General features: G+C 41.4%; 1 protein-coding gene across 1 annotated transcript in view; it reads left to right on the forward strand.

The window, feature by feature from the left end:
- The first annotated feature begins 4,777 nt into the window (after positions 1–4,777).
- Positions 4,778–13,981, forward strand: part of FAM3C (FAM3 metabolism regulating signaling molecule C) — a 30,043-nt gene continuing 20,839 nt past the window's right edge. Inside the window, exon 1 of the mRNA XM_066183020.1 lies at positions 4,778–4,881. The gene's annotated coding sequence lies outside the window, so the exon portion shown is untranslated. The remainder of the gene's footprint in view (positions 4,882–13,981) is intronic.

Below are 13,981 nucleotides of genomic sequence, written 5' to 3' on the forward strand. Positions count from 1 at the left end.
GAAGTGGTTCTCTTTGATTAAGCACTAAGGTGTGGGTGGACACAGAGAGACTGTCCATCAGTTCCTCTCTCATCATTTGTTATGTGTTGTGAAAAACAGAGCACATTCCTCACACATTCACGAAGGTTAGGGGAAAGAAGGCTGGAAACTTGTGGCTTGTAGCAACAGCAGGAAGGAAACTTGTGACTTCTAGCAACAGGAAGCATTCCTACTCCTATCTGCAGATCTGCACCTACAAAATACTGAGTGCCCTGGAAGCAGGGTCCAGCAGCTTGGTCCAGGAAAATAATTGCACCAGCTAAGCCTGAACCTGCAAAAACACCAGGTGCAACCTGCAAGTGAGAGCAGGGGCAGACTCCCTGGTACAGGGAAGAAGGTCCCCATAGGCTGACCTCACCTGCTGGCAAAGGGCATTTTCTTCTTCCTGGGGTTTGTATCTCAGATACTGAATAAAGACTTGTGGGGCCTTAGGCTATTATCTATTGCTACTCTTCCACATGGGCAACAGTGATATTGGCCAGGAAGCTGTGAACATGTTAGGTATAACTCTATGGTTCTGGTAGCCAGGGTCAGGGTTATGGTGGGCCAGGTGGTTTTCTGGTTGATCCTGCCAAAGAAAGGAGAGACAGGTCTTGAGGAGGAGTGGACAGACAGCTGGCATTATGCAGCTGTCATCAATAACAGGGATATGGTTTTCATGGTTATAAGATCCTATCTGAGAGTCAACTACTGCTAGCAAGTGTTCCTGACAAAGGGGAGCTAAAGTAGCTCTGCCATATGCAAGCATGGTAAGAAGAGCTGTAAATTAGGAATGACAAAACAGGGAGGGAGATGACAGCCTACCATCAAGTAAGGAAGTGGTGTGGGATGACGTGCAATAAACAGGGTGAAAGAAGTCAGCTTGAGTGAATACACAGCAATAAGAGAGTGCCAACAGTATGGCATCATGGAAAAAGCTCTCATATCTTTTTCTGGGACATCAGCTCAACCTGGTACCTTATTTGGCATGCTTGTACATGAATGCATACAGCATGGAGAACCCATGGGTGGGTTAGATGTCTGAATGCAATTGCAGAGTTACAGTATCTCATTGGGATCACCGTGATGCCATGGCATAGTTCACACATGGGGGTGGTGCAACTGATGGATACCCGCAGTTTAGTGATGGCTGGGAGGGAGGGAAGGAACTGACCTTTTGAGAGAGAGCAGCAGTGATTTATGGAGCTCTGCCTTGGGAAGGGGAGGATCTGGTTGAGAGCCTGTGGATCAGGAAAAATATCTTGCTGAAATGAAACATTAATAAACTTGGAAGCCAACTCCATATGTTTTCTATGACAAACAGTTACATTTGGAGGTTTATTGTGTGGAAGATTCTCATGCTGTCACAAGATGTTCAGAGTGGTGCTTGTGACCTTTTACAATGCAGCTCATGGACAATACAATCTGTCGTCTGTCTTTCTCTGGATATCTACAATTTCCAGCTGGTGATGCTTGTTCTTGATCTCCATGAGTACAACCTCAGCTGGAAATGTTCCTCAGATGCTTCTCATCTAAAACTGGAGCACTGATTTTAGTTCCCTACCCTCTGCTACACAGACATCTCATATCAGACCTGCTATTTTGGCTGCTTGAAAATTAACTCTTGATAGCAACAAGGGGAAGTCACAAAAATATATACTGAATGTATATATTTAAAATTTTACCACATCATTGGACAAACACTAAATAATACATTCTCTTTCAGACACACATGCATATTTTTTATATAAAACTTGATAACACCAGTCAGAAAGTCAACAGGACTCATTTTAAGGAAGATTTTTTCACACATGTTGTCACATGTTTGGAGGAGGCAGGAGAGAAGAGAGGAGTGAGCTTCATGCTGTGCTTATGCATTTTAGTTTCTATTTATTGTTAAAAGACTCACAACTTTGGGAAAATCACATTTTCCAATTTCTTCAAGGCAAACTGCCTGTAGTATTCTCTAAGGAACTTTTCCCTTCCCTTTCCTTCCCTTTCCTTTCCTTTCCTTTCCTTTCCTTTCCTTTCCTTTCCTTTTCCTTTCCTTTCCTTTCCTTTCCTTTCCTTTCCTTTCCTTTCCTTTCCTTTCCTTTCCTTTCCTTTCCTTTCCTTTCCTTTCCTTTCCTTTCCTTTCCTTTCCTTTCCTTTCCTTTCCTTTCCTTTCCTTTCCTTTCCTTTCCTTTCCTTTCCTTTCCTTCTCTCTATAATATTTAAAAGAGGGCTTAGGGTTGCATCTTATTTATCACAGCACTGTAATACTGGTGCCATCAAATGCAAAGTGTTTCCTATGACTGTGCGATTGTGTTGAGAAAAGTCATTCCTATGCCACAGGTATTCCAAATTTTGGAGAGCTGTGTCTCCACCAGTAATTGAGTCTGGCTCATTCAAAGTGCCATGGAAAGATTTGCTAGGGCAGAAGTACTAGTTTATGTCATATGAACATGAAGTTTAAGCTTACAGGGAAATAGTACTTTTAAAAGTCACCAGAAATTGCTTTGATATCAGAACTGAGAATCAAGGCTGGTGACTAATTAGCAGAACATCTCTTGCCAGAGGCAATAATCAACAGAACAAAGGTAAAGCATCTGAAAAGGTTTGCCTCTGAATTTTACTCTATTTTCATTCATTCCTGTTATCCCTAGGATGCTAAATGAGGCACGAAGTACATCTAGTTTTCCTGTAAATACATGCAGGAAATGCTTTGATTCTCAGTAAAACCCAAAATCATAGTACAATGCTATGATTTCACTTACTAAAAGATGCAGTTATGAGAGACAAGAAAGTTCAGGTCAAATGCTAGAGATACTAGCAAAGAAATTTGTCAAAATGTAAATAAGGCCAACAAGGTCATTTCAGGCCCAATGTGGCCAAATTCTTAAGATATTTTGGGTTCTGATGTTTGCAAAATAAATAGGTAGAGTATATGTTTTTCCTAGACAGTGTAATCATAAAAAACAAGTTATTGTGTTGATTTATCTTTCAATAAATATAAACATTTTGTAATTAAAAAAATGTAAATTTAGAACATATTAGATCATGATGAAACATTTAGAATATATGTGGCTATGAAACACATTCTGTTTCATGACAAACTTCATCAACAGAAGAAAAAATGGTCAGTCCATTACAGACAATAATAAAAAGCAAACTCCTGTAGGTATAGATAATTATACTACTTATGGAAGACCTCTACTTTATGGGCATGGCAATTTTAATACATGAAAGAATGGACAATTACAAGACAAATTGGAAATAAAAAAGGAAAAGAGGAACTTTGAGCCTTCTTGAGGCACTGGGAGGACTGGCATACCCCTTCTTCTTTGGTTCTACCAGCTGCCATTTTTCCAGGGAAGTGTGACTCTCTGTGTGGTGTGGCACATTTTCAGCCAAGTAAACAATCAATGCAATTCAATTGCAGCTGTTCTCAAGTCTAATTTATTTATTTGATTTTGATACAGATGTATTCTGAGGTATTGGGTTTTGTGCAGATAATATTATTTCTTCTTTAAATAATTTGATATTGTTACTTATGTAATCTTTTTAAAATGTTTGTTTCAATTCAATTGCAAACATTTGCTTATCAAAGGAGTCAGCCTCTGTTAGCATACCAACCTTACTAATCTGTTACTGTAGACAGTGCCACCTAATTAGTAAGCAGGGGAACATGGGTAAATTTAATAGATTAAGCTCTAACTGTCAAACTATTATATATCTATCTCATCATTTAGAACTAAAAGTTAAAAATACCTTCTTTTATGTCTAATGCTCCCGCTGGGTACTCCCTTGCTTATTTTGAGATTACAGTATGACAGAAACTTCATTGTGTTATAAAAATTTACCAAAGAAATTACTTGATTGATGTTCAAATAACCATCTCATACCAAAGACCAGTCGGTCTCAAAGCATGCTATTTTAAAACCAGTAAAAGAAATATCTATTGCCCAAAAGTCGTTATAATAAGACACGGAAACTTCCTTTGTCTATGTTACACTGATGATGTGCAGTATGCCCTACATTTTGGCGGTGGCTTTGTTCTCTGCTAAGAGAAGTGCCATGCTGATTTTGTAAAAATGCTCTCTTGCTGATTTGACAGTAGTGGAATTTAGAGTCTGGAGCTCTGCTTCCCCAGCACTTTCCATACCCACCTCAGCAACAGTCCAGCTGAGGGAGATAGGCCAGTGGAAATCCTCCACAAAATAAAATGCTGTTCTACCTGCTTGCATCCACACCCACCCCAACTACCCCTAACGCCCTACCTTCCCCAACTGATGGTGGGGTTAGAGGAAAATCAATGCCAAAAAGAAAAAAAAAAACTCATAAAAAAGAGACAGGGGTTATCTTTTCTTCTTATGCAATAACACAGATTGCTTCAGTCCTGCTGATCATAATGTTTTTGAAAGAAAAAGGTTAGACTTTAATTTTGAAACAGAAAATGCCATTTCTGGTCGGTAGCAGAAGATAACTTTCGGTGCGTTTGGGTAAAAAAAAAAAGAAAAGGTGTATAAAATATAGGAAAAAACTGGCAGAAACATCTGGGTGTACAAGTCCCTCCCGGCCCGGGCACCAGGCTGACTGCGGGGCACGCCCGGCACGCTGAGCGCGGAGGCGCCCCGCGGATCCCCGGGCAGGGCAGCGCGCAGCCCCCGCGCGTCCCGGGGCGGCCCGTGGGCTGTCAGGGGGGCGGGGCGCGGCGCGGGGCGGGCCCGGTCCGCCACCGGCAGGGGGCGGGTGCGCCCTCCGCGCCTTCCTCCGGCTGCGCAGCGGCGGCGGCTCCGCTCGGTTCCTGCTCGGGCCGGGGCAGCCTTCGCGGCGCGGCCGCCGAGGGGACGCCGTGCGACGTGTCCGCGTCCTACAGCCCCGGTAGGTGCTCGCGTTCTCCGCGGCGCTGCGCGGGGGGCGGCCCCAGCCCATCTCCCGGCGGGCATCCCGCCGCTGGCTCCGCCGCCCGGGCGCGCGTCGCCCTCCTCTGCGCGGGGCAGCCGCTGGCCGCCAGCTCCTGCCCCCGCTGCTGGCTTTCCCCGGCGGCGCCCGTTCCGCCGACCGCCTGGCCCTTCCCCCATCCCCTCCCGCCCCGGAGGGAGGCGGGCCGGGGCCGCGGGTCAGAGCCGGGCGGGCCGCTGGGCGGGGGTCCCGTCCCGTTCTCCGCTCCTCCGCCGTCCCGGCCCGGAGAGGAGTCAGGGCCAGGCCGGAGGCGGCGGTGGGGCTGGGAGCGAGTGCCCGGAGCTGCCGGCGGGGCCGGGCAGGAGGAGGAGGAGGCACCGGGTGGCGGCGGTCGGGCCGGCAGGACGCCCCGGTCCAGGGAAATGAGTGAAACGTTGGCAGAGCGGCAGACCCTTCCTGCTGAAACTAAGTCAGCTGAGTGGAAACGAGGTGGTGCCTGCTGCTCGGTGCTGGTGTTTCCTTGGCTTTCCCTGTGGAGTACGGGGTCGCGGACGCTGTTGGCACGTGGGTTTTGGGGCTCAGCTCTTGTTCGACTAAAACGCTAAATGCATCGTTACAGCGGGCAGCCGTGAACTCCTAAGGTAGTTGAATGTGCTGTTTGCGGAGAGATACTTGTAGGAGCAGCCTCTGTGCCTTTGGTTACTGGTCTCTTGAGTTGCTGAAGTAGGAAAACATATAGAAGTTATATATATATATATATATATAATCCTCTTAGGTAAATGCTACCATACGTTAAATCACATGTTTGGCTGAGCCACTGAGGGGCTATGTAACTCGCTTGACTTGTTTGTCTTCCCATTTTCTCACATTTAAAAGAGGTTAAATGACAGCGTAATAACTCCAGACTTGTTTGAAGATCTTTACATATACCAGATATTTTAAATATTCTGTGTGGCCTGTTATACCGCAGAGACTTGTAGCCCTTGGTAGCTCTTTGCTGGTGAACCCAGCTGACTGCTCCTCTCTTTTAACAAAGTTTTTATTTAATACTAATTGGGGAATTATTTAGAAAAATAATTAAAACCACTAACCCTCACCAGAAATGGCTGCTTAATGACTGTCATGTTGTTTTCTCTTTTTAAAACTTTCGAAACTTCTGAAGGTGTGAGTGTCTTCATTAGCACATATTTTCCCTCCGGGTTTCTTTTAAGCGTGAAGAAATCTTTTAACTGTTGATTTGCATAGTTGTTTGTGTGGCAAAACAAGTTTCGTGACTTGCTTTAAGCCTGCAGGTAGGCTCTTCACAAGCTAATAGCTTGCTATTGTCATGTAGCAACATCTAATCACTTCAGGGTGGAGGAAACACCTGTTTGTTGCAGGCCGTTGCATCCATCGCTTTGCAGAAGTCCTGACCACTTCACCCAGTAAGAGTGCAGGGTAAATAGATAATAATAGTGATAATAATAGTTGCTTCACAGAACCAGGAGGTCCTGCCCAGCCTCTCTCAATGCAGCTCGAGCCCTTCAGGGGTGCTCTACATAGAATGGTTTGGGTTGGAAAGGACCTTAAAGACAATCTATTTCCAGCCCCCCTGCCATGGGCAGGGACACCTTCTACCTAGACCAGGTTGTTTCAAGCCCCATCCAAACTTGGCCTTGAGTGATAACCTGCCATCTCTCTGGCAAACCTGTGTCAGTGTCTAATCACCATCCCAATACCAAACTGTGAAGCACACCACTTGTCACTGCTCTAATCCCTTGGACATTGGGCTACAACCACTGACCACACTGACTACAACTGAGTGCAGCTATCCGGTGGCCGCGCACATCTAATGGGAACTCTCAGTGCTTATAGAAGGGAGGGATAATGTGGACAGAGTTTAAAATTTTAATGGAACTTCGGAAAACTAACATTTAAAAAGTGAATTCCTGAATGTTTAGTTTTCAGGTTTTTGGGGAAAATACTAACATGCAGGAAAGCGATTTTTGATTTTTTTTTTAATCGTAAAATGGATTGATGCTGTGCTAAAATACCTGTTTACTTACAGATTATATTGCAGCCTGAAGATTAGGTGTCCATAAAATGAATCCACAGTAGACACAGAGAATTTGTTCTTAAAGATCTGAATTGATCAAAAAGAATTTGGTATTCAAATAGAACTTAGGTTCTGGTTTTTAAACTTGTAGTTCCAGTGAAGTCAGGGAATTGGCATGTGAGTGTAATGGCTGCAGGCCTTTCTAGTTATATCAGTAATCGGTATGTTCATAAATCATTATAGAAGTCATATGCATGTTCAGTTCTCAGTTTTTCACTAAAATTTGCTGAGACTGTGTAGGACTTGAGGCATAATTATTGTAAACCTCCATGTTTCACCTGCCGGTGGCCAACTGCATTGGCCCTGTGGCAGTTGTTTCAACAGTCCTGGAATTACTGTCATTGTTTTGCAGTTTAGAAGGATCTGTCTAAGAAGACATTGGTCTGAAACCAAGATTGTACATAAATTCTCAGAAAAAATGTAATTTGCATTAGTATCAGAAATCTGATAGTCTTGCACTGAGATCATGACATGGGTGAGCAAAACTAGCAGCCCAATGCTGCTGCGCTTTGCCTCTCAACACTCTTGAACGTTGTCCTCTAATCTGTTATAAGTTATATTCTCTTTTACTACATTGAGTTTCCTTAGTGAGCAAAATCATGTGAGCTGGGGCAGCCTGGCAGGTGAGCTTCTCACCTATCTCATCAATTTTCATGCTTCCTAATACTATATATCCCTGAGGTCTCGTGGCTTGAGGACATGATAGAAGGGTGATGAGGAAGTAACTTTAAACTGGTATTGCTTCTTGAAATCTCATTTCCTAGTATTTCTTACATTAAGCATCTGTAACCTATAAATAGGTGCTCCTGGCTTCCTGCTTCATCATCTAAAATTCTGTGTCTAACCATGAATCCAAGTATAGCCTCTTCATACTTTTGTTAAAGGTACATGCATCCTGAGACGACTTCAGGATTTTTTTTTTTTTGTTAAAATAAATAAATGAATATTTTTCTGGGTAATTTGTAACTCTAATTCCACCCTGTAATATGTTTCCATCTGCTTGTGTCTCGGTGTTATCCACAAATTTAAAAATATTATCCTTTTTCAGTAGTTCATTTGTTTCTATTAGGTGGTGGATGACTATATTAAATGGTATTTCACCCAAGGTTCCTGAAATTCAGTCACACTGAAGTTTTCACAGGGCATTAACAATAGTTACTCTTTTGGAATTGTTCAACTGTTTTTCCTCCTCATATGCAGTACTGTATTTTTATAATACAAAAATAGATTGTATTCGATTTGCAGACTGAGCTGCACCACAGCATTTTCCAGCCTTGGCCTCACATATCCTCAGTGCCAAGAGATGTGAAACAGACTTCGTGGAAGATAGGAGAAACTCTAAGACTGTCAGGGCAGAGAGAGCTGCTGAAGTAAACTTTGCTCTACATTTGATGTGACTGTTGAATCAGGATTAGTGGCAGAAAGTTGCACAATATGTTTAAATATACAAACACGTGCTAGTTCTCATGATAGTCCAGTTAAAATCTTACCATTGAAATAGATGACAGTCTCCCCTCTATTCATAAGACTTGCTTTCTTGTGACTGGCTAACTTCTTTCCCTTCTCCCACCCTCTCTCCAGCTGTCTTTTGTCTGAGGAGAAAGTAACCATCTCCCAGTATCGAAGGTTGTTTTGTTTTGTTTTTTTTTTTTAATTTATTTTGATCTGTTTTGGTATCACCAGTTAGTTGAGTCATCATTTCACAAACGTTTAAGCTGGTGTTTGCTAGTATTGCTGCTGGTAGAAAGTTGCTGACCTGCTCCCAGACACCTAATTCTGCTTTTGGACCAGCCTTGATATTCTTGCACTTTGTAGGGGAGGTGGTGGAGCTGCCATGGCTGCTTGTGTTCTTGGTGGTCAGCTGAATATCAGTGACACATGAATGGTTTTGGAACTGCATTTGAGTTGATTCAGGCAGAGGTTTATTAAAGGAGTTCCTGTAACAATTGGAGAATTTCTCTTAGAACAGCATGATCCAGAGGGAATTGCATTGGGAGTCGTTAGAGTATGCAGTGGTTGCATATCAGTGTCTTTGTGTCAGCTGTGCATAGTCTCAGTGGTAAGGTCACTGTAATAAGCACCTTTCTGTCACTGAGGGATGCTGTTCCTCAGAGAGGTCTATATATTCCTAATGTGGTAAATTTCTACATAGCTAATGACATACAGTGGATTGCTATGCAGCATAATTTTAGGTTTCCCCACTCATGATGATGGTTAGATTATAATATCTCAAATGATAGAAAAATGTCTGTGTTGGATTTTGCTTAGTGGATGTATACCAGTTGTTAGCTAAATATTAAAGTGTAAAAATTATGTAAATGGAATACATCGTCCCTAGTTTGTTTGCTTGTTTTTTTTTTTTTTTTTTTTGGTTTTTTTTTTTTTTTTTTTTTTGGTTTTTTTTTTTTTTTTTTTTCTTCTGTGAAATTATTCCTCTCAGGTATGGCTTCTGATTTGGGTAGTGGTTGCTGTAAGATTGCACCTAGCCAAGATGTAAGTTGTGGGTCTTTGTTCTGATATGTTCATGCTCAGAAACCTAGAAACTACAGGTTTTGGGGCTGTCTTGTGTGACTTCAGTAGGAAGAAGTGAGTCACTCTAGAGCTGTTAAGAATCCTGTCAGTGACTGACTTCCTCTCCATTTTCAAGCATCTTTCACTTCATCAATCACAAACGATGGCCTGTCCAGTGCTAATATGGACCATGAGCAGTGCCTTGCCTGCACCACAGAAGCACTTTGGTTCTGGGTGCCTCATGCACATGGTGGTTATCAGGCACCACTCTCATATATGCAGAGTGATTCCCATTAGCAGTATCCTGTAGGCATAGCGAGATGTGTTGTGCCTGCTGCTGCCCTTCCTCCCAGAGCTGATAGGTAGTGCTTTCTCTGCTGGGTGCTCTGCTCAGCCACTGACATGCTCTTTTAATCCTGCAAATGGCCAAAACCTATCCAAATGCTACCTCACACGGGAGATGAGTAGATGACAAGAGGGTCTGCGGTGGAGCATGAATTTCAGTGTCCCTTAGAACAAGAAGAACTAGAGATACCAACAGTGCTGTGAGCAGTGACTGTCACTGGGGAGTACTTTTCCCCAGTTCCCTGGTGACATCAGCATGCTCCTGAGCAAAGGTTGAAAGTCCTCTCCAATATGCAGCCTCAGATCATGCTGACCTTTTGTTAAAGAAGCTTAAATGCTTGGTAGGTAGTATGGATTGGGTTTTATTTCTGACAGTGTCTGGAGATCTCCCTTGTTACTATTAGTAGTCTTAATCCTCTCTGCCTTGCAAAGTATACAGAAACTCCATGGCTTGCCATGTGTGTAGTCGTTGTATGCATCTCTGGGATGAGGTTGGTGTGGTGGTCTGTGCAGTAAATGAATCTCATTCAAGGGATGATCATCTCATTCTGACACCTTAAAACTACTCTTTAGAGTCTTACTGTGGTTGGAGAGAAGAGCAGTGTGGCAGAGCTGGTTGGTTTTCCTGCAATAAACCTGGAACTGTAGAGGAAGTGTTTGTAGTGCTCCTTTCCTCTTGCTTGCTTGCTTGATAAATTTATTTGAAGTGGGTCTCAGTGTAAAATGGTCTTCCATAACTATGCCATCAGGTAAATTTATGTGGTGGTTGTATGTGGTTTTATCAAGTCCTCAGTAAATGAGAGATGTGGAGCTCCTGGAGCAGGTCCAGCAGTGATGGTTAAGGCATGGAGTATCTTTCTTTTAGGGAAAGGCTGTGAGAACTGGGCCCGTTCAGCCTTGAGAAGAGATGACTGAGAGGGAACCTCATCAATGTCTGTCAGTATCTGAAGGAAGGGTGTCAAGAGGGTGGAACTGAGCAATAGGATAAGAGGCAATGGGCAGAATCTGATGCATGGGAAGTTTCACCTTTATAGAGTTCTTCTGAGGAAGAACTTTACTGAATAGTGACCGTGCACTGTAATGGGTTGCTCACAGCAGTTGTCGAGTCTCCCTCGTTGGAGATACTCAAGAACTGGTTTCAGTCCTGTGCCATGTGCTCTTGGGATGACCCTGCTTGAGCAGGGAGGGTGTACCAGATGACCCTTCCAACTTTACCCATTCTGTGACGTCACAGTAATTATATGTACTTTATTATTATTTATTTATTACTTATTACTTATTGTTCTTCAGGCACATATCCTTTGGTATGGCCGTTCTGTGGAGAATTGCTCTATAGCAGGGCAGGATAATATTGCTTGATAGTGATGTAGTATTCTACTAAGAGGCTTGGTATTTATTGATGTGAATGCTCTTGTATATTTAAAACATCTACTAAATTCTGGCAACAACTTTAAGTGAGACTTGGTGGTCCCAGGATTAATGTGTTGCAAAGCTTTATCTACTTCCTGTTGTGGAAAAACTGAAGAGATTTTGCTGTCTTGTGAAATCAAGGTTGTAATTTGTTTCTTGAAAGTACGACAGAAAATAAGTAATTAGTTTTGAACAGGTGGTAATTACAGCAGTGTTTCAGTTACAAAATAGTTTGAGGTACTTCATTCTCTTAAATATTTATTGTCAGATTTATGTAGTTTGCTGTGATGAAGGGGGGAAATAAGTTGGTGAATGAAGTTCAGCAAGTTTGTCCTTGATGATTTTATCTATCTGAACTTCAATATGTGGTATTATCCAACCCGATGAAACACAGAGCTAAGATTCTCTTCAATAGGTATGTCAACAGCAGTGGTACAATTTACTTTATCACAAATAAATAGCTTGGGTTTTAGGGACCATAAATCACATTCTGAACTACGGACATGAACTATGAAGTAAATTTTTGTAATAGTTGAGAAGAGTCTTCAAAGTATGGATTAAGTGCTTGTAAGGCTAAATTTGTTTTTTTGTTGATTGGTTGTGATGCTTTTTATTTTCGTGGATTGGTTTGGTTTTGTTGTTTTAATTGCAGAAGGAATGTGGGTTGAGTTTCATTCTCTGTGGGAAGAATGAATGCCTTAGTACTTTTGTCTCAGCTTCTCGGGATTCAGAAGAGTTTTTCAGTGTTTGAGACTGACTAGTTTGTGTGTTGCCTAAGGTGAAAGTACTGGCTTGATGCCACTAGCAAAAGCTTGCACGGTCAGTGGTTTGACATGCCATTTGGGAAAGGTTTGTTTTGCACATCAGGTTTCAAAACGCTCCGGCACAATGCTGCTTCTCATGTGTATTTCCTTTCCTAAAAGTGAAACTACAGAGTGGTAGTCACAACATAGGACATGCAACAGTAGCTGGATTATGTATTTCTAATTTTGGAATAAGCCTGGGTTTAATTTCCTACATTTATCTATGTTCATTTGTTGTAGATATAATTTGGTAGAAGTAAAATAAAATCTTGTATTTACGAGCAAACACTTTGGGTCTGATTCAGTTGTCTGGAATACCAAGATGAATCTTGATATGTATATGGAAGAACACAATTCTTATAAGAATTCTCATTTTTATAAGAAATTTTACTTCATGGTTACCTTTGTCACAAAGGAGAAAAGAAAATATGTATTCCTGAGTCTCAAATTTTTTTGTGTTGACAAACCTTTTCCCTATGTGGAGTTCTGCCAGAACCTCAAAGAATTTGTATGGATGTAGGAGCGCTTCCTGTAGGGAGCAACTACTTGAGTCATAGGCCATGTTTCCAGAAGACACATGGTGCATGATTATACAATAAAATCGAGCTTTTAAAGATATGTATTTTTTTTTAAGATATAATTCTTTTCCATGTGTGTCCTTCAGTAATTTCAAATTAATTTTGTAAACATACTGGAAAAGCTATTCGTAGCCTAGCAGTAAGGTAAGCAATCCTCTGGATAAGACAGTACATCCTGCATTTAAATGAAATAGTCTCGAATGATTTTGAATGTCTCACCTCTTTTGTCCATGGCATATAATTCAGGTTGGCACAACCACTGGTTTAAAACCAGAAATCACATACGAATAGCTAATGCTGTCCTTGACCTATCTAATTCACTCTGTAATAATGAGTAAAAAAACACCTACTCTGAACTGCTTGAACACAACACACTGAAATATCTTATCAACAAAGGCTAGATTAAACACAGTGTTGTTTCGTTGATTATCTTTTACCATTTTTTATGTTTGGGGGTTTTTTTTGTGCCAAGTAATTTTGAATACATAATACTTTTGTTAAACTGCAATGAAGTGTGTACTATTCATATTAACAAATAGCAGATATATACAAAGCCAGGTATAGCATTATTTAACCTTGCTAGAAAGTGCACAAACACTTAAGTCCTGGTCTGGGGGAACAATTTCCCCCCGAACTGAATGCAAAGCATCTCAGGCTGCCACACATTTTAACATTACGTAACCTGGGTACAGATTTGCATGTAATAGTATAGAAATGTAGGTGTAATATTGAAGGAGACATTAGCTCACACCGTGTAGACTATCTCTGTTGAGGAAACTGGTCTCTGTTTCCAGACTTTTATGATGATTTACAGCCTTCTTTTAAATTTTTTGTTTATCCTTGTAACTGTAAGGTTGTTTTTCGTTAATATTATAGTTGCAAGTAGGGAAGCAGCAGCCAGGGAATACTGAGAACAGTTCTTGTCAGCATTTTTTTTAAAGTTATAAAAGTATATATTTAATAATGTCTTTATATGTATTTTAGATTTGCTATAAGTGTTTTTAAAAATATATATTTCTAAAAAAATTTAGAATTACACCTTGAAGATAAGAGATAAAGATGTCTGATCCTGACTTCTCTCTTTCACAGTTCCTTGCAGAGCAGACTTGATTCTTTTATCCTTTAGTTGGTTTATTTAGGTCATGTAATTCTTATCTAGATTCTTCCATTTGGGGATTATGCATTGAGATAGACTTAGAAAAAAACTGCACATGGGTGTCTCAGTTAAAAGTCAAGATAGCTCTTGGAGCAGGGTATTTTTTGTTTATTTAGGCAGAGCAGAGTAATTGTTTTTTGTTTTTTTGTTTTTTTCCATATACAGCAGTCCTATCAGTGCA

The sequence above is a fragment of the Chamaea fasciata genome, unplaced genomic scaffold (genome assembly GCF_029207755.1).
Source record: "Chamaea fasciata isolate MVZ Bird 193981 ecotype frontalis unplaced genomic scaffold, bChaFas1.0.hap1 SCAF_5, whole genome shotgun sequence".
Lineage (NCBI taxonomy): Eukaryota > Metazoa > Chordata > Aves > Passeriformes > Sylviidae > Chamaea > Chamaea fasciata.